The following is a 22,671-nucleotide window of genomic DNA, read 5'->3' on the forward strand; positions in this document are numbered from 1 at the left end:
ACTGTATTACATAAAATATTTTCTTATTTTTTGTGTGTGTGCTCTACATCTGTATTTTTATTATATTTGTTGTTGTTAAATCTATAATAATTGTATCTATATTTATTTAATTATATATTTTGGTTAGTACTATACTGTAGTAATTACCCTTTTTCATTTTTATAATAGGTGTATTATTTTACTATAAATAAAATGAAAAACTTACTTTTTTGTGAGTTAGTTAAATTTCATATATATGGGTTTTCTGTACATAATTATACATATATAAACATGATCAAAATGTTCTTTTTAATTAATCAGATTTTCAATATTATAGATAACTATTCTATATTATAATGTAAATGTTTATTAAGATCGTTGCACATTTTGTAGCTACATCCTACACAAGAACAATATTATAAGGTTTATTTTATATTTGTTCACAAAGTTCGTTTATTATATGTTAATCATTCTTAAAGTTCATCTAGATAAAGTGATAGAAAAACGAATACAAACTCATTTTGTTTTATTTGTGGCCTCTCATTGTGCGTATTTTACTCGTCCCGCCTCCCTGGAATTTCCTTCGTTCCTATTGGCTAGTCAGCGCTCTACACCTATCTGCGACTGGTACGACGCGGATAGGCTAGCCAATAGTAACGAAGGAAATTTCAGGGAGGCGGGGCGAGTAAAACGTAATGCTTGTTCTTTACAATGTCAGTAATTTTTTAATTTTTTAATCTTATTTTTTTCTCATTTAAACTGCTTTATTTACACAGAAGCCAGTGTAACTGCACTAAGATCATCAGTGATACTATGTCAGGTAAAGCTAGCCAAGTCCTTAAGAGTGATGACGAAACCGGAAGTAAGGTCTCTTACCCACAATGCAATGGGGCACACTTAAAATCGCTTAAGTTTTTTTTATTTTATACACACGTACTTTCTTGTTTGTTTTGCAGTTTAATAGCACAGTCGTTTAACGTTATTATACGTTGTTCTGTTGTAATATATGTGCAGTACCGATGTCATCATGTCCTCACTGTTCTTGTGGAGTGTGTTTCTGTCACTCAACTACGTACTGCTGCCTCCAAAGCTTTAGTACACTCATGTTTCTCTTCAGATCGTATAAATCTTTCGCCTTTTACTAAAGATTTCCGTGGGGAGGAACACAATGAGTATAAACTAATTTTTTGATGCCCTGCTTTATTGCGGGGCTTCTCTTTATGGTAAAAAAACAGATATTCTGTGTTTTGTACAAATACGTGTTTTGCTGCCTAGTTTGTGGAACGCATTTGAGACACGGCAGAGTTTTGATTCGAAGAAGTATCGTAGAATTAAAATTAAGATATGAAGCAGATTATCTTAGACCTTTCTTCCAGCGAAACATTTAGTATCAAGCGGACAGTCGTTTCGTGTAGTTTGACACGATCTACAAAGACGGGGTTTGATTATAAAAACACAAAATAAAGAAAGACAAATGACATGTTCACAAATGCGTGAAGAGAACCCTTTCTTTTTGTTCATTAATGAGACTAGTGCCCGTGCCTAAAAGCGATATTTGAGTGCAATAATTATGTATATATATATATATATATATTACCTAAAATACTATTTTTTTTTAAGAAGAGCGGATGTTTTTCTTATTATACAGAATATTAAAGTAACCATCATACAGTAATCAATGTTGTGTTGAACAGATAGATACAGTCGGCATCTAGTCATAGCTGGGGGCGTGGCGAGGGCGGAGTCGGCGTGGGGGAAATCCGAGCGCCAACCTCCCGCTCTCTCTCGTGAGGCCAATAAGGAAGTGACTAAAACTGCAATTCATCGACTGGTCGCTTGAGGCTGGCTGCAAAAGGGAGTCAGTCCCATAGACTCCCCATGTTAAAATGCCCAACTTTACAGCAGGAAAAAACATGTTTACAGCCTGGTTCAAAAAATGATTTTGGTCTAAATAGCTCATTTTGCCCTTCATGACAACTGTGAGGGGGGTGAATTTTTTTATAACTCATCCGTTTAAATTATATTAAGGCTTAAAGTTTTGCATAATTAAGGGCGTGGTCACTTGAGTGACAGGGAGATTGCCGCTGCTGACACTGCCGTCGCGCTAGGTGGGCGTGGCTACAGCAACTAGCTCCCGCCTTTTTGCCCATTTTTGATTGTCCGGGAGAGTCGCGCGGTGACGCGCTGCCAGATGGCGACGGCCCGCTCTACACACTTTAGGCTTCAAAAACTCTCTTCAGTAGTCTACGGGTGACGTCACGGACACTACGTCCATATTTTTATACAGTCTATGGGGAAAACACTCTGAACATCGCGTGTATTCGAATGACAAAAATGCACATATTGAGCACTCATTCCCAGTGACACGTAGAACAATTGCAGTCTCTTTTAACTTTAATATTCATATACACTATCGATATTTGATTCATTTTAGAGCCCTAAGGTAGATGTATTCATTCAAAAATAGCCAAATTCCGTGACGTTCTGCTTTATACAGCAATTTCTATTTTTGACTGGATTCCGCGATTCAATCGTTTCGCAAACACAGACAGGGTGAATTTATGAATGAATGTGTAAAAATGCTGACACAAAACGACATAGCAGCTCTCCGGCGTGATTGTCCCGTGTATTTCAATTGGCGCTAATGTTTTCCCCCACGGGCTAAATTCACCTCACGTGACGGGGCGTTCCCGGAGGCGTTCCCAGACCAACCGTCTGTATCTATGGTGTCTGTCAGGTTCACACCGTTCTTGTGGAGTGTGTTTCTGTCACTGAAGTACGTACTGCTGCTACATTAAATCTAGTACACTTATGTTTCTTTTCAGATCGTATAAATCTTTCGCCTTTTACTAATGATTTCCGTGGGGAGGAACACAATGAGTAGCTACAAACTAGTTTTTGATGCTCTGCTTAAATGTGGGGTTCTTTAAATAGTATGAATATTATAGAGTTTATCTGAAATTGAGCAATCAAAGTTTTTTTTAGTACATACGAAAAAGTCCCGGAGTGTGTTGTGTAAGTTATTTAATTGTTTAAGATCGTGAGATGTGTGTTTTGCAGGATGTAATCGCGTGATTCTTGATTAAAGCGTGCTATCAATAATACAATTCCTGTATTTCATTTCAAGAGAGGGGCTACACCGATATGAAAGTGACTATAGGTATTATGTTGTTCCATTATTGTGTTACATTATATGTTTTTATACAGTCTATGGTGCAATGACGCTCTACACAAGCATTAGTAATCAAACACAAAGAGCATCGTAACAGACCAAACTAATAGAGCACAAATAGCTTAGGACCCTAGTTTTTTTTGTGACAGCGCCACCTACCGAGTCAGAGAACCGAAGTCCCAGAGAAGGGTCTGTCTGCAGACTGCAAGACGGGGGCGTAACTGGAAGTGGGCGTAACTTGAAGTAGGAGGCGTAACTTGAAGTTGTTCAAATCACACAGAACCACGCGAGATCTCAAAACGAGATTTTGTCGGGATGCATTCGAAACCGCATACCCTTTAATTAGGCATTTTTGTCAAGAAGTACTAACTTAACGAGCGCTAAAAGAGTACATACTCTACAGACTAAATGCATATGTACGAATGCAATTTGTATATCATCATCCGCTATGTTGATCATGTGACCTACAAAGTTTAAACGAGCACAAAAACTTAAAAGATATAAGTGACAGGTTTAATTAATGTATTTTTAAGTATCTTGATAATGAAGAACATTGCCCATGTTGTAGTCTTGTTGCAGAAACGGCTACCTTTTTATTTTGTGATTGTAGTTTAGCCAATACTGTTGATTTTAATTATTTATAACTAATCACTAATGTGATCAAATGTTATCCTTAAAGCATTTTTTTATTATTAGAAAAATTGTTATCTCTTAATTATTTTACGTGAAAAATGTTTTTCTTGTATAGTATCTCATACTATGATGAAAACATGATTTTTATTTTATTTACTGTTTTATGATTGTTTATTGCTAGATTCAACCGTCTTACCATGATCTTTTATGAAATAATTTGGCAATAATAATAAAAAAAGAGGGTCAGGTGCACTAACTCCTCACAGCGACTCTGCAATATCTGCACAAAGGGTACTTCGATCAGCTGCTCGAAGATCTCACCTTTGGAGAAGACTGTTGATTTGATACTCTAAAAATGTAAGTATTACTACTCGAAAATTAACATTACCCCATAATGAATTGCATATTTTGCCCACCCCAACACTTACATGCAATAATAACGATAAATGCCAACCAATAATTCTATCATTTTTTTTTAATGACATTTTAGTAAAAGAAGCTAAATGTATTTTCTTTTGTGACATAGCTATACATTAATAAATACTAGTTAAATAAAAGCAGTCGATGTGAATACATCAATTTTCAGTCAAGCAATTAATACATGAATGGATAAAATATTTATATTTTATTTACTAAGAACAAAAAACATGTCTAAATGATAATGATAATGATAATGAAAGTTAGCATCACAATAAATGCATACATGTACAAGTCAACAACACATGATACAAAGCTTCATTCAAACTTATTGTTCTAACAATCATGTATTTACAGATGGTGAACCCAACATCCTCCTGCCATCTGAACACAGCTGATACAGTTCTGCTGCTGCACTTCATAATCTCACTCTTCTCGACGGGGATGTCGTTGAGCAACAGGATGAGGAAGACCTTGATGACGGCTCTCTGAACCACACAACCTTGAAGCTAGAGCAGAAAAACACGTGCAGGACAATCTGACTGCTGTGTCTGCTCCAAACAATCGTGTGCCTGCACCCCATGAGCACGACTACCTAAAAAACATTTACACAGAGTTTACAAGTACATGCATTGATTTATTACTTTTGTAGTGGGCTAAACCACTGAAGTGGTTCAAATATATAAATAAATTATACAATTATCCAAAGTGACTTACAGTGCATTCCGACTAACAGTTTTTACCTAACATGTGTTCCCTGGTATTCGAACTGAGGATGAAGACATCACAGCAGCATCTGGTCCCGATGAGATAGTAAAGGGCAGGTGGAGTGAGGGAGCGTCTCATCTGTGACTCTCGATCATTTCCAGGATGATGCTTTGGTCTTCTCCATCCTCAGTGCACACACCAGTCTACAGACATTTTCATGTCCTACAAAAATATACATACACAATACAAAAATTCATTACATCATTCTTTTGTTTCAGGTTTTCCCTTTTTTTCACCTTTCCTTGCAGGTCCTGCTCCAGCACAAAAGATCTGCAGCAAATGCACAGAAATCAGGAATAAGAAAGGAGGTGTAATAGTTGTTTAAAATTACATTAAAATAAAATACAACTTAAGATTTAAAATGTTTAATTTATTTTTGTAGTGTACTTACACAAATCCTTTGATGGCAGCATTCCTTCATCAGTGTCTCTTCAGCAGATAAACACACATGTGTCTCATCTGTCCCTGTAACATCCAGACACGAGTCAGTCTCCTCTGTCATGTATCTGTGATATACTGCATTTACATGTTGAGTTAATAACTGATAACTCACTTTTTATTCAACACAAATGTTCCTTAAATTATCAATATTGCAAATGGACAAATAAAATAGATAACTTATGTTTAGTTACTTTACATAGATTTGTTTGTTTATATGACTTACACTCATCTATAGCAGTGTTGACAAAAGTGAAACATTATAAAACATGTTTACAGCAAAATCACAAATATGCTATATTAGGTCACAGACAGGTTTAGATTAAACCTGTGAAACCGGAGGATAGCGTCTTTAGACCTTTTGCTTATAGGTTGCTTACTTTATGCCTTAGTTTTAATAAATTATTAACTCCAAAAACAATACCACTGTATGAAAATGACTTATACACTTCAATTTAAATAATTATTTCGGGAAAAAAAAATATTCTCACCGTTGTCTCTCACTATCACAGCAAGCTTTCATATTCGTCTTCTTTCCAGTTTAACAGCGGTTGGCATCCAGTTGGTGCATTACCGCCCTCTTCTGTTCCGGAGTGTGGATCAGATAATACGTTTTCCTACTAAAACCTACACATCTCTCACATTGTCCCCTAACATTAATATCTAAACACACATAAAAACCTAAAACCCCTGCCTCCCTTAAAACGTAATCAATATTCTACTCTGTGCCCTAATTAAAGCTGCCATATTGCAAACAACTTATCGTTTTGAGATCTCGCGTGGTTCTGTGTGATTTGGACAACTTCAAGTTACGCCTCCTACTTCAAGTTACGCCCACTTCAAGTTACGCCCCCGTCTTGCAGTCCGCAGACGTACACGCTTGAGGTCCCAGGAACGCATTTCCAGGACCCTAGATTTAGGTTGCCACCAAAGCAGTATTTTCAGCCCGTTTTAACTACTTAAGAATTTTAGAGGTTTTTAAAGGTTTATTTCACCCAAATACTACTTTATTGCATTTAAACCTGGAATGTTGAGTAATTATTGGGTCTAAGTATCATAATATTATAACTCATCAAGTAAAATAAACAAGGAATCAGTCTTTTCAGTCTAAATTAACCACATTTTCAAGTACAGAGGGAATACACAAGGATGACTCTGGGGTTAGATTTAAGATTGTGTATATTTTATAAAATAGCATATTACAACAGTTGAACTTGAACACACACAAAAACAATTTTTTTCATGACGTGAATCTCATTATAAAGAACATTTAGTTGCACATGTTCTAATTTTAAATTTCATATTTAAAAGATCTTAGTGACCACAGAGCGCACACACATATACAATACAAAAATAATTATATAACTCTTCATACCAATTAATGTTCATAATACTGTTATTGCATACTGTTCAAAGTATTTTTTATTATTTTTTAATTTTTTATGTTGTGGGAACAAAGGTTCTTGAAAAATTCATGTCAATAATGCCCACCTGAACTAAAAAATTAAATAAAAAATAACAACAGAGATGCAAGAAATCTGAATAGAAATATAACATATCATTGAGATGACTTTTCCTGACCTTTAAATATTTAAAGCACACATTGTGATGTATGCAGCAGCACTACCTCCTGGATTCTCTCCCCTCTTTTCTCAATTGTTTCTCTATCACCCTATTAAATTCTTCAACTTCACTGAAATATAATGGAGAACATAATCACTGCTGGGTTAACAGAAATAGTGTTATCGCTTAAAAAAGGACAGATTGGACATTGTAAAAACAAAGGCCACTTTGCCATAAGCATAAAAATCTCTTCATGTCCAAAGATCTGGTGTGGCAAGCCACATAATCAACAAAAGGAAGTGATGCATGAAACATCAACTGCTGTCCTCTTTATCACATGTTTTGTATATGAAATGCAGATTACGGGCAATCATATTTCATTGAAAATATTATGCAATATATTATTCACCACAATATCATGCCCAGTCTTCTCAGTCCAGCTACCAGGATCATCAGGACCAGCAACATCTCTACACAATAATAATAATAATAATTTAAAACAGATAGATGAGACAACCAGTGAGACATTAATGTCATGTCTCAATAGACATTATAAAACCATGTCAAAATGAAGTGACGTACTCATAACATATGCTAACTGAGCACGTGACAGTTAAAACATTACGATTATTTTAACTTAATTAAAATGGAAAAACAATGAGCTACAGTTTATTGTGCTGTCACTAAGTCAACAGAAGCTTACCAGTCATGCAACAGATTCATAAAATGAATCGGAGGCTAATTTATGATATCATGCATTCAAGACTATTTAGCAAATCAACAACACTTAACTTTCTACGGAGCCCTGCACATGAAATTCAAGGAAAAAAAAATGTGCACACGATTTACTAATTCGTTCCCTCAATCTACTAAAACGTGCACACGATTATTATTGCGTTCCCTCGATTTGCTAAATTGTGTGCACGATTAAGCAAATCGAGGGAACGAATTAGTAAATCGTGCACACAATTTATAAATCGAGTGAACGAAAAATTAAATCGAGGGAATGCAATGTGCACGTTTTAGTACATTGAGGGAACGATTTAGTAAATCGTGCACACGATTAAGCCTGGTTCACACGGGACGATTTTAAAATTGTCGGCTGATTTTCCAAACCTGAGAGACCCCACACACACGGCAATAAAAAAATCACGGGTCTAACAGTTTTGGTCGTACAGTCTCCACTTCTTTGACCATCGCCTTTTCTTGTTTTTCTTATGTTTTTTTTCGGTAACAAAGCACAAACTATGGCCACTGCATCCTCTTCGTCCGCCATGATTGTTTACTCTGAAGAACGTTTGATCTCGAGGGATTTTGCCAGATTTCCCGTCTGACCGGGGAATGCTCGGGAGTCAAATCGGTTCGTGTGTGATGTGTTGATTTTGCCGTGTGGCTGCACACCACACACGAACCGATTTGACTCCCGAGCATTCCCCGGTCAGACGGGAAATCTGGCAAAATCCCTCGAGATCAAACGTGACTTCAGAGTAAACAATCATGGCGGACGAAGAGGATGCAGTGGCCATAGTTTGTGCTTTGTTTGTAACCGAAAAAAAAACATAAGAAAAACAAGAAAAGGCGATGGTCAAAGAAGTGGAGACAAAGTCCTCCATCTCCGACGTCCACCGGACTTTCTGGTGCGCCATGCCGCCGGCTGTTTTGATTTTGTTTCCCGGTACTTCCTCGCTGCCTCGTCACCTCGCTTTCTGATTGGCTTACACGCCACAGTCCACAGGCTGCGTGATCGTTTGTCCTCGGGGGACACCATGGGGACACCACACACGAGAAGAGATTGGGCCAAATAAATCCAACATGTTGGATATCCCCGATTTGAGATCGGAGCGGTCCCGACGTCCTTCCGAGCAGAGGAGAGCAGTCTTAACACACCACACACGGCAGGAATATCTGATCAGATTATTTTACGATAATCGGAGCATCCTTAAAATTAGAGTTGTGACGTTCGCGAACGAACCGATTCTTTTGAACGGCTCATAAACATGAACGATGGGAGCCGAGTCGCGGCTGGAGGGGAGCCGTTCTTTCTGTCGTTCTTTTTTCCTATGCGTGTTTCACACAGATGCACACAAATGAGCTCCCCCGCGAGACAGAACAGTTATAGGGGGAGGGGCGCACCCAGCGCAGGCCAACCCTTTATAGCGTGATGATATTAGTTATTAGTTGTGCATGTTCATTGCAGCCCACTTTGTTATTGTTCATTGACTTGAAGGGGCTGATGTCCTATTTGCAAAGTTTACAGTAGTAATAGTATGTAGTATGTAGACATTTCCATTTTATTTATTCTAATTTTATCTACTTTAAATATTTTTTGTTTTCTATCAAAATGTTCTTGTGTGATAACAATGTTCTTGTGTGAAAGTGTTTGTAGTAAAAGCTGTTTTGCACAGAAATTCATTGCAGCCGGCTTTGTTTTTGATGTTTATTTGATTAGGTATTGTATGAATAACATAAGTCAACGTAGCTTTACACACACACACACACACACACACACACACACACACACACACACACACACACACACACACACACACACACACACTTTGTACTAAAGGTAAATCCAAAATAGTGATGTCACTGTCTAAGCAGAGGGATTTGTGCAACCCTATGGAATATAGTCCACACATGACAAACGAGGTAGTAATCAATATTTCAGAATAATTCAAACTCAGATATTGGTGTGTGATATCTGAGTTTTAATTTGTAATGAAGCTTGACTGGTTCTTAGGTAGATGTGGTCATCGCCATGGTGTGTCGGTAAGGACACGGAGACAGGAACCCCATTTAAATGACTTTAATGTTCTTCAAGTTTACTGGTTACATTGGTATGGTCTTTAGCATGTGCACAAGTGTTGTTTTCATGTGTGTGTGTGTGTGGTTTTTAATGATTGACGCACACAACTCTAGCAGGAATTAGGAGGAAACAACACACGAACCACCTCTCTATGATCGAACTAAACAAACTAAAAAGTTCTGTGCACTGTTCTGATTGGCTGTCCATTCACGTGATCAGGGCATGATCAGGCTCATCCTGTATGATTGTTAAAAGAACAAATAATAATAACGTCCAGCAGAGGGCGCAGCTGGGCTTCCTCTTCTACAGCCGCCCCTACATTTACTGTGCAAATGTACTTTCCTTCTTCCTTGTTAGTCTGTTGTAGTGTCGTTCTCTGGGATGGGGGGCAGTGTGATGAGACGAGACACTGGTCGATGGTAGTGTTTGGTTTTTACTTCAATCTTTGCGGAGCGTACACGGCCATCCGATCCAGGGTATGTGGTTATTACTTTGCCGACAGGCCATAGAGCTCGAGGAAGTTGTTGGTCTATTATCATCACAACAGTCCCAGGTGTGAGGTTGCTACAGTCACTCATCCATTTTTGACGTGGTTGTAGGGTGGGCAAGTAATTCTTAATAAAACTTGTCAAAAACTGATCTGCCAATACTTGTGAGTGTCGCCATCTTTTCCGACTAAGGATTTCAGATTCTGGATAAATCACTTGCGGTAGTGATGCATCTGGCCGCCCCATCAGCAGGTAGTTTGGTGTCACCGGATCTGGATCCGCTACATCAGAAGAGACATACCCCAGTGGTTTTGCATTGAGTATAGCCTCAACCTCCGTAAGGAGTGTTCGAAGGACCTCCTCTGTAAGGATCTGAGACCCCACTATGGTATGTAGGGCAGTTTTAACTGAGCGGACTTCTCGCTCCCACATACCTCCGAAATGTGGGGCATTTGGAGGATTGTAATGGAACTGTATCTTCTGTTTAGCTAATTGGGTTTGAAGATGTGGACTCATGGAAGCGAAAGCTGACTGTAGCTCTTTTTCACCTCCTCGAAAATTGGTGCCCTGATCTGAAAGGATTTCAGAAGGAGTTCCACGTCGAGCAACCATACGCCTAAGAGCCAGCAGAAAGGAGTCTGTATCCATGTTACTCAGTAGATCTAAGTGGACACAGCGGGTAGTCATGCACTTAAAAATTATTCCCCACCTCTTTTCATTGCTCCTTCCTCGTTTTATAAGGAATGGGCCAAAGCAATCTACTCCTGTGGAATAGAAGGCTGGTTTTCTTAGACGGAGTCTGGCGGGAGGAAGTTCTGCCATCTTTGGAATGTTAGGTCTAGCTCTCCACCTTTGGCATTCGACACAGGAATGTTGATGGCGACGTATTGCTTCTCTCCCTCTGAGGATCCAATAATATCTTCGCATTTCTGCAAAGACCCTTTCTGGACCAGGATGGCAGAGTTTGGTATCATATTGTTTTATGAGGAGTCGGGTAATAGGATGTTTTGGGTCCAAGACTATGGGATGTAGAGTACTGTAACTCAAGTGGGTAGCTTGGCGTAGCCGGCCTCCTACACGGATGAGTGTAGTCGTTTTATCCAACTCTGGTGACAACGTGAGCAAACGGCTGGATGAAGGGAGCGGCTTATCAGTTGTAAGAGCCTGATATTCTGTGGGGAAACTGTCTAATTGGGCCTGCCTCAATAAACTAGTTTCAGCTTGCTGATACTCCGGTGCTCCTGGATCACCTATTTTTCCTGCCGCCCCGTGTAAGGATCTGCAGGTAGCTTCAAGGAGTTCCTCAAAGGTTGAGAACTGGGTAGCATCTGGCAGTGGTGATCCAGGATCAGTCAAAGTGAGGCCACAAAACTTTGTTTTACGGAGCTCAGAAGGGTCCTCATTCAGTCCAATGGCAGGACTTTCTGGCCATGATTCAGGTGGTAGGTAGAGGAAGTCCGGCCCTTTACACCATCGATTGGGTTGGGATAATTCAAGCAAGGTTTTGCCACGTGTAATGTCGTCTGCAGCGTTATTTTCTGAATCTACATAGCGCCAGCAATACCCTTCAGTAAGTTCTTGTATCTCAGTTACTCTGGTTCCTACAAAAACTTTGAATCTGCAGGACTCTGATTTCAGCCAGGTGAGAACTGTTGTTGAGTCGCTCCACAAGAATGTGTTCCTGATCTCCAGTGAGAGCTCATTATGGAGTAACTTGGCTAACTGTGCTCCAGTGAGAGCTGCGCAGAGTTCAAGCCTAGGCATTGATTGTTGCCTTTTTGGAGATACTCTTGATCTGGCATGGATGAATGCTAGCTCAACTTGAACTTGGCATTCAGTACGGAGGTATGCTACTGACCCATAGGCTGCCTCAGAGGCGTCGCAGAAGATGTGAAGTTCTCGTTCCACCTCTGGGACATCTAATGCGGCTGACACATAACACCGAGGTATACTGATTAGTGGTAAGTGTTCCAGTTCTGATTCCCATTTTTGCCAGGCCTGCAGCAGCTCAGAAGGAAGAAGGGGGTCATCCCATTCTCGTTCTTTCTCCCACAATTGTCTTACTATGATTTTAGCCCTGGTTGTGAAAGGTACTATGTAACCCAGGGGGTCGTACTGGCTGGCGAGGACCCGGTAGATGTTCCTCATTGTTATCTCATAGTAGGATAGCGGACGATGGCGGTAATGGAGGGTGTCTGGTACGCAATGCCAGTTTAGTCCCAGGGTCATTTCTTGAGGATCTGATTGACTGCGAGAAATCCACAACTCAGTGTTCTCTGATCTAGCCTCTTTGGGGAGATGGCTAATCACTGAGGCCTCGTTGCTTGCCCACTGACGGATTTCAAACCCGCCTGAAGCCAGTAGGGACCTTAATCCATCGATTAGCTCACGGGCTTCAACTGAGGATGCAGTGCTCTGTAAACAGTTGTCAACATAAAAGCAGCGTTCAATCGACTGTCGTATCTTATCACCCTGCTGGCATTGGGTGAAAACATGTCGCTGTACTGCAAATGTCGCACAACAGGGGCTACAGGTTGTGCCGAATGGAAGGACCTGCCACTCGTACACGTCAGGTGGGTTCCCAGGCTTTAGGTCCCGCCACAAGAACCTTAGAAGGGGTTTATCTTTGGGGAGCAGACGGACCTGGTGGAACATCCCTTTTATATCTCCACTGATGGCTACTCGATGTTCTCTAAAGCGGATTAACACTCCAAGGAGAGAGGGGCCCAGAGTAGGTCCAGGTAACAGCTGCTTGTTTAGATTTTCCCCATTGTAGGTGTATGAGCAGTTGAACACCACTCTGTGTTTCCCGTTGTGGGTCACAATGTGGTGGGGCAGATACCATGATTCTGTAGACAGGGCTGCTTCTTGAGGTGGAATTTTAGTGGCGTAACCCGCTTCTTCCAGTTTTTGGATCTCTTCTTGGTACTTGTTAGCTAATGATGGGTCCTTAGCTAACCGACGTTCCATGTTACGGAGGTGGCCCATCACAGCATCCTTTGGAGCATGTAACAGAGGCATGGTTTTAACTCTCAAAAGTGAGGTGGCATATCGTTCAACTCCATCCACTTGCACTCGCACTGTCTGTGCCTCCAGCATGTTCACTGCCTCTTGGTCTTGTTGTGATCTTATGACCATCTTTTCACTGCGATAAGGCAGGGTGTCCATCTGCCATAACCTTTCAACTTGACTAAATAATTCTGCAGACTGGGGGCAGTTAGACGTGAACAAACACTGCGAGACTGGGAGTTGATCCTGCAGATGTTTGGAGGGGCCTTGCAAGGTCCAGCCAAGACGAGTTCTGACAGCGGCTGGACCCCCAGGTGGACCCAATCGCACTGGTTCAATTGGGGTGATGAACTCAGCGTGATCTGAACCAATAAGCAGTAGGGGACAAGCTTTGACCAGAGGTGGTATTGGTATCCCTCTGAGGTGTCTGTACCTTTCCTGCAGGGTACTTACTGGGTAGGTGTATTCTGCTAGTCCAAATTGATCAGCTGTAAATGCCCCCTGAATGTTGAACCTTTTCGCGGGGTTGCTTGGGGTGGATAAGCTGAAGTTCACGGAAGTGCCATGCAGTGTCTTGATGTCTTGATGCACTGTCCGTAAATTCAGTCGCTCTGGTCTGCCCTTTAAGCCGAGGTGTTGTGCAGCTGTGGCGAGCAAAATTGTACGCTCTGAACCATCATCAAGTACAGCAAATGTGTCCAAAGCTCTGTGCTGGTGATGGATGGTAACCTTAACCACTTTCAGGAACACTTTTCCACCGCAACGAGGTTGGTCTAAGTAAAGAGTTTCTGTGGTGGAGTTATATAGGCTATTGCTCTCACTGGTAACGTCACCTTTCCTTTGGTTGATGTCATGGAGTATGGAGAGGTGTTTGGCTTGGCAAAGGTGGCAAGGCCTCTTTAGGTCACAGTCTTTGGCCATGTGGGAGCGTGCACATTTCCAGCACCGTTTATTGTCTTTGATCCAGCCAACCATTCGCTCTTTGGTTAATGCTGTAAATACTGTACACTGGCTGAGGTAATGTTCTGCACTACAGTATGGACAGATGGCTTTGGGCTTAGTAAGTACTTTGGGATGAACAGCCTTGGGTTTGGTTAGTGGTTCCATGACCCGTCTTTGTTCCACACCATGCAGTATGGTAGTTTGTTTGCTTTGTCCCCAAATTGCTGCCCTTTGATCTCGCTTTGTGGCTTTTGTCCCATCAGTTGGGTCAAATTCCATGCAGTTGGCTTCTAGCTGCAGCCAATCTGCAAATTCGAGGAGGGAGAACTTAGTCTTATCTGGATTCCTCTTGAGGTGATGCCTCCTGAATTGGGTTTGTTGTGAACGAGGAAGACGGTTCAGAAGGCGTTTCACATTTGACCCACTGTGCAGTTCTTCAATACCATCCGCCTTTAGGGCTTTGAGCATGCCGACTATTGCTTGTACTCTGAGAGAAAAGTCATCGAATGCCTGCTCGTCACCGACACGGATAGGTGGCAGGCTCTCCAAAATCTCTATTTCCTTCAGCACGAACTGGTAGGGCCAACCATACCTTCTGTCAAGGGCTTGTACTGCATTAGTGTAGGGCATGACTGACTCTGCATGTGCCAACACCAGCCTGTGAGCATTTGGCACCTTCACATGCTTAAGAAGGATGGAGTACTTATAATGTTCTGGTAACTGTGGGTGGAGCAGGTTGTCTAAAGTGATCCTAAGTTCCACGTACTGGGCTCTGTCCTCTTTAGTGAAATCTGGGAAGGTAGGGCCTTCTACTGTTGAAAGCCAGGAGGGATGGGGGCTGTATGGTACAGCATCAGCCCTAAGCTGAGATGTTGTAACTGGGTACAAAGTTCTTGGTATTGGCTCAGTTTCTGATGCAAACTGACTGTGCGCTGGATAAGCCTCTGGGGGTGCTACTTGATATAAAGGAAGCTGGGTATTTTGGCTCGGTCTCTGTTCAGGGAGAGGAGGCAATGGTTTAATCCAGGGTTCTTCTCTGTGGCACACTTGGGTTCTGGTTGGGTCTGACGAGGGGCTGCGGCATGGTGAGGCATACCGATGTTCAGACAGGGTAGTCTCTCTGCTTACAGGAGGTGGTGACTGGAAATGAGTGTCTCTGATTTGGGTTTTCCTCAGTACTTGTGAAAGCTCCTCAATGAAAGGGGGTTGGGTTTTGGCAGGCTGTGGCCAAGGATGACGGTCTGAACTGACATCATCAGGGCTAGCATCAGATTTTAACTGCCCCTTCTCCACTGATTTCAGGATCTGGGTTCTAGGTGTCTGATGCCGGGATGATGCTCGTGAGGAGTGGGCAGATGCTTGAGGAGTACTGTGTAGCAGGACTTTCTCCAAGAGTTCTGTTTGACGCCTAGCAGTCTCACTCTGTTGCTTTGTAATCTCCATTATCTGCAGCATGAAGTCTTCTGATGAACCAGCTGTTCCGAATGGGTGCTGAGAGGAGATAGGGGTTGAAGTCACCATTGCATTCTCTTTTGGTCTAACCGCCTGCCCTGATGGGTTCCCAGCATAGTCGACCACATAGTCATCTAGGTAGACAGGTCTCTGGATTACTCTGCGTGGACGTCGGGACGAGGGAGGGGCAGACTTCGACATTTCAGACTTTGGGGTTGCCATGGTAACGACCTGGTTCCGGCTCGAAGGACCATTAATGTAATGAAGCTTGACTGGTTCTTAGGTAGATGTGGTCATCGCCATGGTGTGTCGGTAAGGACACGGAGACAGGAACCCCATTTAAATGACTTTAATGTTCTTCAAGTTTACTGGTTACATTGGTATGGTCTTTAGCATGTGCACAAGTGTTGTTTTCATGTGTGTGTGTGTGTGGTTTTTAATGATTGACGCACACAACTCTAGCAGGAATTAGGAGGAAACAACACACGAACCACCTCTCTATGATCGAACTAAACAAACTAAAAAGTTCTGTGCACTGTTCTGATTGGCTGTCCATTCACGTGATCAGGGCATGATCAGGCTCATCCTGTATGATTGTTAAAAGAACAAATAATAATAACGTCCAGCAGAGGGCGCAGCTGGGCTTCCTCTTCTACATAATTATTTGACTACAAATCTCACCTCATTTTTCCTCCCAGTAATTATTTCCAGGATAAACTGAGATGCCCCCAAGCTGGCTTCTTAAAACTGACTAAATATTTAAAAGAGCCGTTCTTTTGAACGGCTCTTTGAAAGGAACGGATCGCGAAGATCCGGATCCCGTCAAAGAGCCATAAATCCCATCACTACTTAAAATTGTCGGAAGTTGTCAATCGGGGCTAAAATCGGATTAATTATACTGCCGTGTGAACCAGGCTTTAGCCTACTATTTTTTCCTACACCGCATGTGTGGGGCTCCGTAGCTTTACAATGAAATGCATAACAATTGTTTTTTATGTCGGACAAATACGAATTCAATTACATTTGAAACTCACACTCCTATTACATGAAAAAATATAATTTACAGCATTACTATTGCATTTGTAATTTAATGCTACCATACTTTCTCAAATAAACAAATCAACATTAGTCTGCTATTTCAAACTGTATAGAAATCCCTACAACTATGCAGGGAATCAAAAATTACTCTATACTCATTGTGTTCCTCTCCACGGAAATCTTTAGTAAAAGGCGAAAGATTTATACGATCTGAAGAGAAACGTGAGTGCACTACCATCATATCAGCGCTAGTACGTACTTGAGCGTCAGGAACACATTTCGCAAGAACGGTGGGAACCCACACACAATTTTCAGCAAATCTGTTGTATGACTAGATACTTAGACCATTTTGTATAATATAATAGACATCAATCCATTCAGTCTTCTCTTTTAGTCTTTTTAATAATGAGGGCAATAGGCTCTAGTGAACACAAAGGAAATGTTCTCTTTACAGCTAAACACTAAAACAAAAGTGACGTGCTTATTTAGACAGACATCCGTTTCTTTATTGTGTTGGGATAAAAAGAGCTAAATAAAATAAGGACGAAATGGTTATCTGACTGAAACGGACTCACAGGACTCTTGCTCTTGCGTATACAGTCAAAGCAAGTGTGTGGAAGCCAAGCCTACAACCTTTAGCCAAAAAAAAATTTAAGAACTAGTAAGAATGCATTTGGAGATATCTTCATTTAAACAGGTCATTACATAAACATGAGTACCTCTCCACCGTCCAATCAGAGTCCACATGGTAATACAACACGCAGAATAAATTTGCATTAGGATTGCGTCTTTATTCTCATAAAAATACGCGCGATGGTTTGAAGTGCAGAGATAAAAGCATATATTGTCGCAGTCACTGTTTATTTTCGTCAAGTTTCATCAGTAAAACGTCTATCTGAATGTTATTCAGCTACATCTACAGCGAAAGCTGAGTTTCCTGAAACTTCATCAGTGAGTCTCACTTCTGGAGTTCCTGTGCGAGGGCGCCCTCCGGCGACGAGTATGAATTAAAAATAAATTAATTGAGTTCATTATTACTGGCAAAACCCTAATTTGAGTAAAAATAGCTAAAATAATTAAAGGGGTGGTTCGGGATTTTTGACATCGGACCTCATTTTTAGGCCAGCCTGGTTGTTATTCATCAGTGGAGACATTTTTTTTTTTAAAATTATCCAATCCTTATATTTGGATAGTTGGCCGATGCTAGGCTAGCGCGAGTCAATGGGTATATGTTAGCCAGCCATTAAAAACCGTTTTACCCACTCCACAGTGCACCAAACGCAATTCAATTATAACACTAGAATATCGATGCAAATGTCCGTTGAGAGAATAATGTTAGAAATCAAACTTACCTTTCATCTCAATGATCCTAAAGGAACTAGTTTCTCAGCCGCTGCGGAATTTTACTTTGCTCCGGTTAGTAATGCGGCAAAAAGTAAACACAGAACAGAAGCGCACTACAGTCGTTACATCCAGCTAACCGGCTCACTCGGTTGCCTAGGTAATCAATATCACTCCGCTGCTGCTGTCGACAAGGCTTATGATTACAGGGAACAAATTATAACTAATGCAATGTGATGAAAGGTAAGTTTGATTTCTAACATTATTCTATCAACGGACATTTGCATCGATAGTCTAGTGTTATAATTGATTTGCGTTTGGTGCACTGTGGAGCGGGTAAAACGGTTTTTAATGGCTGGCTAACATATACCCATTGACTCGCGCTAGCCTAGCATCGGTTATCTATCCAAATATAAAGACTGGATAATTAAAAAAAAAAAATGTCTCCACTGATGAATAACAACCAGGCTGACTTAAAAATGAGGTCCGATGTCAAAAATCCCGAACCACCCCTTTAATAACTTTGAGGTAAATATTGGCAATATGGACACCCTTGGTAAATATGATCAAAGAATGCTGTGAAAATTAATCTGCATTGTTAATCCTTTTGATCTTTTATTTAAAAAATGTTAAAAAATTATAACCTTTCATTGAATAATAATAATTTAAAATGGGGGGAAATATCATTATGAAATAAATGTGTTTCTCTAATACACATTGGCCACAATTGAGGACACCTTTTTTGTTGAATTCTTTTTTAAATCTCCATTTGCCAGTTTAACAGCTCTACATTTTCTCCTATAAGGCCTGATGAGGTAAGAGAACACCTGACAAGAGATCAGAGACCATTCCTTCATTCAGAATCACTCCAGACCCTTTAGATTCCCATCTCCATGTTGGTGCTTCTCCTCTTCAGGTCACTCCTCTCATTTTCTGTAGGGTTCAGGTCAGAGGACTGGAATGGCTATAGCAGAAGCTTGGTTTTGAGCTCAGTGACCCATTTTTGTGTTGTTTTTGAGGTTTGTGTTTGTATTATTGTACGGTTGGAAGATCCAAACATGGCCCATTATAAGATTTCTAACAGAGTCAGTCACTTTTTTATTTTTTATGTGTTGGTATTTGATATAATCAAAGATGCCATGTATCTAAACAAGATGTCCAGGACCTCCAGCAGAAATATAGGCCCACGACATCAAAAATAGAGCAGTATATTTCATTGTACACATGAGTTACTTTTTAACTCTGTGTTCACCAAACCCATATTGAGTGTTTTCTGCTAAAAAGATCATTTTTTAGTTTCATCTGACAATAGAAGCCAGTCCTATTTGAAGTTCCAGTCGTGTCTTATAAATGAATATGCTTTAGTTTGTTTTTGGATGAGCTAGGAGAATTTTTCTTGTAACCCTCCTAAACAACATGTGGTGATGTAGGTTCTGTTAAGGTTTTCTGAACCAGAGACTCAACTATTTTTTGAAATTCACCAGCTGTGATCCTTGGAGGGTCTTTAGCTACTCAAACTCTCCTTCTCACCGTACATTAGGACGATATAGACACACGTCCTCTTCCAGGCAGATTCATAACATTTTCTGTTGATTGTAAATTCTTAATTATTGCCCTGATGTTGGAAATTGGAATTTTCACTGCTCATTTGTTAAAGTCACTTTCTAATTTGTGAAGCTCAATTATCTTTTGCTGTCCATCAGAAATATATTCTTTGGTTTTTCTCATTGTGATGGATGATTAAGGGCATTTGGGCTTTGTTTTCCCTCCTCTTTATATTTCTGTGAAACAGGAAGCAATGGCTGTATACTTTCATGTTTATAATAATGCTGGAGTGCTCAAAATTGTGAATATGACTGGGGATATACTTTAGAGTTATTTTACTCATAAGAATTTCTAGGGGTGTTCTTAATTGTAACCAATGTGTATTAGAGAAAAACTTTTATCTCATAATAATATTTAATTCTTATTATCCAATGAAAGGTTAGATTTTTGTGAATTTTTAAAATAAAAGATCAAAAGGATTAACAATGCAGATTAAATTTCACAGCCTTCTTTGATCATATTTACCAAGGGTGTCCATATTTTTGGACACGACTGTATATGAAAAAATAATAATAATAAAGTTAACATACAGCTCGTGTATGATATTTATTGTTTTTACTGGAGGAAAAATAGGAAAATAACAGCTAATACAATTGGTGTCATATCTCCATCCTGCCAGCAGAGGTCACTCAAAGACCAACAAACACATTAGGCTACTATATTTACGAAATTACAGTTAAAAAACTGACAAAAATAGGTTTTCTATGTGCTTGTGGACAAATAATTGTTTCTTTTCTATTTGGTTTTCTAAAAAAAGTACATCCATCTCCTTGTTTCTGTTTCCTGTTTAATCTCTCTCCTATATGTTGCTTGGCTCATTAATATTCAACATACAATTACCATACTGGGCAGAAATGCAAATTTAAAAAGTACTAGTATCTATTAAGTTCAGGATATCTCTGGTCTAAAAAGTTACTAGTAACTAAAAAATAAGTACTAGTTCTATTTTTTGTTAACATGAATAGTTTAATTAAATACTAGTCACTATTGGAATAAGTACTATCTGAATAAGTACTAGTAACTTTACAAAAGACACTAGTACCTAAAGAATAAACATTAGTACCTAAAGAATAAGCACTAGTACCTAATGAATAAGTACAAGTACTTAATGGAAAAGATACTAGTGTCTAAAAAATAAGTACTAGTAACATGAAAAAAGATACTAGTACAGCTTATAGATTAAATGGTAGGCTACAAAGGCTTGCCATAGAAGCAAACATCCATCTCTTATTAAAAGTTTGAGTTAAAAGAGAAGCTGTCTGTTGGGCTATTTAACTAAGTCGACTACTGTAGCCTATATCCATGTTCTCCCTCTATTTTTATGTTTCTTTTCTCAACTCTGAAAGAGAACGCTTGATGGTAATTGGCTAATTTTTTTTTTTACCAACTGAGGCACGAGAGATGTATATGTATGTATTGTACATAACAATAGTTTAAGTAGGCTAGTAAAGCAACACAAACGGGACAAAAATGCGTTTTAAGTTTAGAAAAAAAAACGGTCCCCTCCCCCTCCCTTGCCTCACAGTGTTTTTTTTTTTTTTTGTGAGTCAAATTTCAAAAAGTAACATCATTTAGTGTGTATTTTCAAAATCTTTACTAATTAAAAAAAGAACAATGTGACTTTAAATCCACTTTCACAAGTTATTACACAAATTAAACATCACACATTTTATTTGATTTCAAGTAAAGTTTATTTTATTTCAAGGAATGACAATGTTTCATTTTTTATGGTTTTAGTAACTATAAGGAGGGTGTTTTTTCTCGGTGTGTTTTGGAGTCATGTGTCAGAGCTGAAGGACGAGGTGTGAGGTCTCGTCCTGAGAGAAACCCTCCGCACAGAAACCAGGTGAGACGCATTGTAATTAGTTAAAAATATATATATTGCACTGAAATATTCTGAGGTATTAGCTACCAATGTTAAGTTGCAAAACAGCTTTTGAAATAAAGCAAAAAGAGAGTTTTCAATATGAACATGCAATGCATAACATCCATTTAGTCAAAAAGAGTTTTACCCGGGCTTGTGTATATGTTTTAATTGTAATGCAGTCAGTATTTGGAGCATGTTTGCAAAATGCATTGATTTGTTCACAATAAAACCAGAAATGTGAATTAAGAAAGTAAATAGTCAGTTTTGATTTCACAATGACTTCATTTTTTTTGTAAAAAGAACAACAATCACCTTTTTACCACTTAAAATAAGTCTCAATAATTGTAGCATTTCATAACTTGCGTGTCCAGTGAGCCAAATTTCAAAAAGTGTATTTTAAAGACTTTATTAATTAAAAGAACAATGTGTAATAAGAAACACTTTAAATCCACTCTCACATCTTATTACACAAAGTAAACATCACACATCATCAGCCAACATTTTTTTTTCTCTCAGGTTTATAAAACATTTCAGGCTCAAAAAAGCGTTACAATTCTGGCTTTTTATTGATTCATGTCTGTTTTTTTACCATCTTTGTCAAAGTGCACACAAATGGATTTTTGAAAACAGTTGAATTTTGTAACATAATGAGCCAAGAGCCAATTGCATTTTCAATGTTGTTTTGTCTATTTGATGACATTCCTAATGATGTAAACTATTCCAACTTTTCATTTGATGTTAACTAAACATCTATATAACTGACAAAAATGCTATTTCTCACAGAACTAAACAGAATGAAGTGAAATGAAGACTGGGAAATCATTATTGATGTCGTTCATACAGTATTATTCAGGTTTAAAAAAGGTTCAATTTCATCTCTCTGTTTGTAAAAACAAGCAAAAATCAGTTAACAGTAATGCAGTTACTATAGAAGTGCAAAAGTTACAGGGTTTAGCAGCTTCACAGGAGTTGGAAAACTGAATACAACAGATATACATATCATACAGATATTCTTAATAGACTATATCACATTAGTGTCATGTTAACATGAATATTGTTTAAGTCTTGTGGATGTACTTTATTGTTTATTCTGGTACCCCATACACTTGCACTATAAGTGCATTACTGTAAACATGATTGTTGTACATTT

General features: G+C 39.4%; 1 long non-coding RNA gene and 3 other non-coding genes across 4 annotated transcripts; 2 read left to right on the forward strand and 2 right to left on the reverse strand.

The window, feature by feature from the left end:
- The first annotated feature begins 1,076 nt into the window (after positions 1 to 1,076).
- LOC132092950 (U5 spliceosomal RNA) lies at positions 1,077 to 1,192 on the forward strand. Its single transcript, XR_009422327.1, has one exon. It is a non-coding gene; the product is annotated as a U5 spliceosomal RNA (small nuclear RNA).
- Positions 1,193 to 2,784: 1,592 nt separating this feature from the next.
- On the forward strand, positions 2,785 to 2,902 carry LOC132092954 (U5 spliceosomal RNA). Its single transcript, XR_009422330.1, has one exon. It is a non-coding gene; the product is annotated as a U5 spliceosomal RNA (small nuclear RNA).
- A 1,090-nt stretch (positions 2,903 to 3,992) lies between these two features.
- On the reverse strand, positions 3,993 to 5,489 carry LOC132091774 (uncharacterized). The gene is made up of 3 exons (XR_009422127.1): positions 4,945 to 5,489; positions 4,488 to 4,796; positions 3,993 to 4,131 (listed from the first exon to the last, which is right to left on the reverse strand). It is a non-coding gene; the product is annotated as an uncharacterized LOC132091774 (long non-coding RNA).
- An 11,335-nt stretch (positions 5,490 to 16,824) lies between these two features.
- On the reverse strand, positions 16,825 to 16,938 carry LOC132092953 (U5 spliceosomal RNA). The gene has a single exon (XR_009422329.1). It is a non-coding gene; the product is annotated as a U5 spliceosomal RNA (small nuclear RNA).
- Positions 16,939 to 22,671: the final 5,733 nt, after the last annotated feature.

The sequence above is a fragment of the Carassius carassius genome, chromosome 18, assembly GCF_963082965.1.
Source record: "Carassius carassius chromosome 18, fCarCar2.1, whole genome shotgun sequence".
Classification (NCBI taxonomy): Eukaryota; Metazoa; Chordata; class Actinopteri; order Cypriniformes; family Cyprinidae; genus Carassius; species Carassius carassius.